Source organism: Ruditapes philippinarum, unplaced genomic scaffold, assembly GCF_026571515.1.
Source record: "Ruditapes philippinarum isolate M1 unplaced genomic scaffold, ASM2657151v2 ctg17892_1_1_1_1, whole genome shotgun sequence".
NCBI lineage: Eukaryota > Metazoa > Mollusca > Bivalvia > Venerida > Veneridae > Ruditapes > Ruditapes philippinarum.
The window spans coordinates 25,012-31,011 of record NW_026851607.1 but is presented as its reverse complement, the minus strand read 5'-3'; positions in this window follow the sequence as shown (position 1 = coordinate 31,011).

Sequence of the window (6,000 nt, the reverse complement as noted above, 5' to 3'; positions counted from 1 at the left end):
AAACGGTTTAATAAAGAAATTGTCTTCTGTGGCGATTATAAGCTAGTTATATATAAGTACCCACATTTTCGTTGGCACGTAGGTTTAAATGCAACTGTCGCGAACAAACAGTTTAAAACTAAGGATTGTTGTTAGAACATTATTACTTGCATTTTAATCATTCGATTTATAAACTGCAATATTTTTACAACAACTAATATGTAGCATTCTAGTTGGAGAAAAGGTGATGCAAATAGAATTTAATCTCCATCTTATTTTCAAGGAAAGACTAGACATTTTGCAAAGGTAACATGCGTATATTTCTTTAAATAAATGCATCATTTTCAGAGTTTTTATTTTCCTCGTCTGTAAAAAAGTCCATGCATAAAGTGCTTCACAATACGCCGCGCATTCTAATAGGAGAAACGGACATCTCACTATGAAACCCTAGACATGCCTGTAAATATTAATCCGTGAATATCTTAAATAAAGGCATCATTTTAAGTTTTATGAATTTATTAATACTCAAACATCAATAAGTAATGCAGGAAATACAAAAATATCCGGACTCATACGATCCTCAAACGTGTTCCATTGTCTAGGCTGTGTGTATTTTGCATTAGAATCAGTCGTTCTGCTTACTGCGCTAATTTGTTTACGAATTGTAGTTTAAACAATCAGACATACGCTTTTACGGTGTCATACTGACACAAAAAATATTCAGATAAGAAAGGGGGTCCATTGTTAAAAAGAATATGATAGTAAACGATAGCACAATACAATACAACGAAATACAACACAAATAATACAGATAAAAAAAATAAGAGGTATACATTGTTAGATTGACAATGACAGTAAATGGTAACACAATGCAATACAATAAAATTAATACATTATACGACATTCACGGTATCCGGACAATTCCCCTCCCGGACGATTCCCCTCCCAGTAAATTTGAATGTTTTTTTCACAACCCGGACATTTCCCCTCCCGTTATTTTTTTTACGGCGGACAATTCCCCTCCCTTTACTTTTATCAACCCGGACAATTCCCCTCCCGTTCTTTTAACAACCCGGACAATTCCCCGCTGTTGTCAGAGCGGACAATGTCCGTCCCGTGGCTGTTGAATATATATATTATATAATATTGTTTATTTGAAAGGTATTTTCAATCGGCTTTAAATACATTTTGCTTATCTCTAGGGCGGACATGGGAATGGTATATCCCCAATTTTTATACATGAATATAAACAAAACAGAACGCATTTTTTAAATAATCTTTATTTCGTCAATACATTTTTGCAGCGGCAAAACAATAAAAGAACAATTGATAAGAACAAAAAAGCAATTAAGCTGTAGATTCTTGCAAAGAATATATTATGCACATGTTATAGAAAATTGAACTGTCATCATCGTCATTATGATTAGAAAATCATATTCACCATATTGAATCAGTACATAAAGTCGTAACCCAAAATATCAGTGATCATTTTGATTTTATATATAATTGAACACATTTGTATGAATATTCTCTTTCATTTTAATTGGTTTTGCAATCAATGACACATTTAATTATGGGCGGCAATGATTAAACATTCACATACTGATTTGTGTTAAATCAGTCTATAACACAGTGGGGCTTAAAATATCGTTCGTTGAAGATTATGATGAATTGTAGTTTAAACAATCAGGCACACGCGTCAACAGTGACACAAAGAGAAGAGGAGGTACATTGTTAGATAGACAATGACAGTAAACGTGACACAATACAAAATAACTGCAATACAATTACAAAACAATACGACATTCAGATATTGATTGTAGTTAAATAAGTCTAATTCGCGGTTGAGTATAGCTTGTTTTAGCTTACCGCGCTATCGTTGAAGATTTTCATGGATTGTAGCTTAAACAGTCAGACACACGCTTTTACAGTGGCATGCTGACATGCAGGTGTAACTGAGATTTTGCTACTGTACATTTCATATAGATGTATCGGGGTTTAAACATACAGATTAATTGCATATAGATAACTTCATAAATAATACGAATTAGACGATATCTTTAAGGATAAATATTTCATGTGTACAATTTTTTACTTTATTTTAAGTTCCTTTTCACAGCAAATATTGCTAGAAAGACACATTTGATTACAAAGAGAACTTCGCATTTTGTATTCACTTTCACTGAATTATTGAAAGTGAATTCAGTTTCCTCTTATCATGTCTTTTGTTGAACACTTGCGTAGTACATCGAAGAACTTTAAAGGAAACTCAAAACATAACATTTACTCATCAGTTTAAAACATTCATATGAAAATTTACATGGAAAAGAGAACGTATTTAGAAAATAAGCAATATTCATATAAAGTTATATAAGTAGAGTATATACGTAAATGTCAGCTGCTACAAGTCAGCGTACAGACATAAACAATTGTATCACCGAGGCAATGTAATAATGTTATATCTTTTTCGAGATCATATGTGAATAGGCCGTTGGTCACTATGCGCTAGGTATTCAAAAAAGGAGAAGAATGATGAGAAGAAGATTCTCGATTACGTGAGAAAAATCGGCAGTTTTACACCGAGATACAAATGAGCTATTAAGATACAATAACAATTGATGCATTTAGATAAAATCTAGCAGTTTAAACGATACATCATAACATTGTTTACACAGAAACTAAAGGGACGGATAATATATAGTGATTTTGTAGCACACAGATAATACACTATTACAGTTGTATTTATTACAAAGCCTAAAACTTAGCAGTGACATACTAAGAATTGATTTGTTAACGGTCAAGCAAAAAATATGATAAACTAATATAGAACTAATATAAAGAATCAGAGTAAGTGTAGTTGGTTTTATGTAATATATCTTTGACAGTCTTGAAAGTTCTAAATTATCAATTACAGTATGATTTTGACTATAAATACTGTTTTATTATGCTAAGTAGCTAGTCTTGTTTCTGATTTAAGAACTGCATAAATTTGTTACATGGTATATAACATTGTTTAAAAAAACTAATATCCGCTAAACAGTGACCGAGTGTTATAATACAGCTCTTATTGCCATTTCGCATTGGTTCGGATATCGTACTGACAATAAAACGGTTTTATAAAATTCACTAATGAGGACTTACAAAATAACTTTAATCTGACCACTCACATATCTGGATTTCAACATGCCTAAAACATAGTTCGATGTCTTGTGTCACAATTTTTTTTTATCGAAGTTCATGACTGTATGACGAGCTTAAACTTTTTTATATCATTATGAACTCGTGTCTTTTATCTGTTTAAACTTGAACTAACAGACGATTAGAAACGCTTTTGCATTCAATTCTTTACGACATATATCCTGTTATTAATCAATATAAAATACTCACAAAATTGGTCACGAATTTTCTTTGTATGTTGCAAATGTTTATATTCTGTCATTATTGGAAACCTTTCCTATGCATGCATGTATTGAATCATATGCTATAAATAATGAACTGAATGCTTACATGCTTACTTGAGAGGGTGATCCCTCAGAAGAATAAATCACAACTAATTTACACGAACATTGAAGACACCGTTTGATAGAGTATGTACATGAGGGATAATGAAAAAGTGCAACATCCCTCACGCACCCTGAAACCAGCGAGCGGTACTCAATTTGTTTAACACTTTCAAGTGCTCGAGTCAATGATCCCGAAGAACCAGAAAAATATAGCATCACTGAAGTGAACATTTTACAGCTGCCACATGACACTTTGTACCTGCTGTTTTGATGTATAAAGATCTGGAGAAAGGGTGATCCCTCGGAAGCTTTAACAGCCAGGTTATATTGTTATGTGAGAAATAAAAGTAAAATGTATATTATTTATTTGCTGATTATTTATTACATACAAATCTGGAAACAAAGTGATCCCTCGGAAGCATTAATCACAACAAAATTACATACGAATTGCAGACTCGGTTTGATTGAGTCTGTACATGAGGGACAATGAATAAGTTCAACATCCCTCACGCCCCCTAGCACCGGCTTGAGCGGTACTCAATTCTCAACACTTAATAGTGTTGGCATCAATGACCAAGTGAATCCCAGAAGTTGTGCTCGAGTTTTTGGCTGCGGTCATACATGATACAGAGGTGGTCACGCTGTGAAAGGCAACCGTATCTTCAGCCTCTACAAAGCAATCGCGCAACCTTTTCCAGCTTGTCGACAACTGCTTTGGCGAAATGAACTTGTAAAGAAAACTCTAACACGAACATGAATTTGTGATGGGCCATCTCCTGATGACACTTGGATTCTGTTGTCGCTACTCTACTTTCTCCCATTATTTAAGGCTGAACTTTAATATGTTGATGAATAAATTAATTGATCAGGTATTTATTAATTACGCCAATATATGTTAATTTCTTTTCTGTTCTAAGTGCGAAAAAGGATCAGCTCTTCAATCATTTCAATACACCAGTCTGCACTGTCTAATCCGGCTATTTTATCTTAACAATACACTTGAAAGTATGGATTACCTAAACCATACCTTAAACAATATGCATTGAAATATAATCCTTTCTTATAATTACATTTCAATTCTCCATTCTTTAAGAAATGATTACATTTCAATGCCCATTGTTTAAGATTTCAATGCCCATTGTTTAAGACGATTGGATAATCATAAATATAGACTAATCCTGTTACGATTTTCAATACAACCATTATTTCGGGTGATTATGATTATCTCGGATTAGGATTAAATGACGTGTAGTTTAAGATTTCAATGCCCATTGTTTAAGATTTTAATGCCCATTGTTTAAGATGATTGAATAATAATAAGTAGAGATTAATCCTGTTTAGTTATTTCAATAAAACCATTGTTTCGGGGATTAGGATTATATAGGATTAGGATTAAATGACGTCATAATTAATCCCTGATCCAAAACGGCACGATCCAAAACGGCGCACCATCATAAATCATATACTTATATGTATACGATATAACTCTGACACATTTTTAACAAAAAGGTCCAAAACTTATGGTACAATAATAGGTAACAAGACTAAAAATGGTATATTTACTTGATTTAGTTGCATATTTGTTCAAGATTTCAAGTTGAAGCAGTATTATCAAAAGAAACAGTGCTGTTTTTGTTTGTTCGGTGGGTATTTCCCCAGCCAATAGAGCACATCCAACTGTGTGTATAATGGAATTAAGGACAGAAAGTCTGCAAACCACTTTATTGGTTCATTGAAGAAAATTATATGTCATTTTGATTTTAACCCGGCTGTGAAATTGTAAGAAAATGTTCAAATTGACAGTTGAATTGTCTTGTTCAGTTTTTTTTTCTGCTTGACATTCACAAGATAAAGTATGCTCAAATTTGATATTAGAAAATATTGGTGATTGTTACACTTTCTCTTTGTAAATATAAAATAATCATTTTTGACTGCACATGAAGTAGATATGTTTAAGTCTCTATAGTGAATAGTAGTGTATACACACTATATGAGTATAGTGTTATTAAAAACCTGGCATTGTTTTAAATAAAAGACCATACGTGACCCGTAATAGGGAATGTAGCTTCCCATTCATAGTTTATTCCTTCTTCTATTCTAATAAGGTATATTAAGTAGGAATTTTATATATTTCATTTAATTTCTGTGATTAAAATATTTTACTCAAGATTGAGCTTGGTATATCTTTAAATACAACTTCCGTTTAAAGTAAAGATCATAAAGATGACGAATATATTCTCTGGGTTTGTTATGTTTTCTCATTGTAATACCATAACACGTGGCATAATTGTAACATCACATGTTGAAGAGATTGTGAAATACACTGTTAGTTAGATTATTTACAGTGAGCTGACTATGACATCATATAGGTGCATTCTAATCATTGTACTGATACATTCACATCGATATTGTATTACATTTTATGTACCAGCAAAAATAATAAATAAATAAATAAATAAAAAAATAAATACATAAATAAATAAATAAATAAATAAATAAAAGATTCAATAAAAAACCT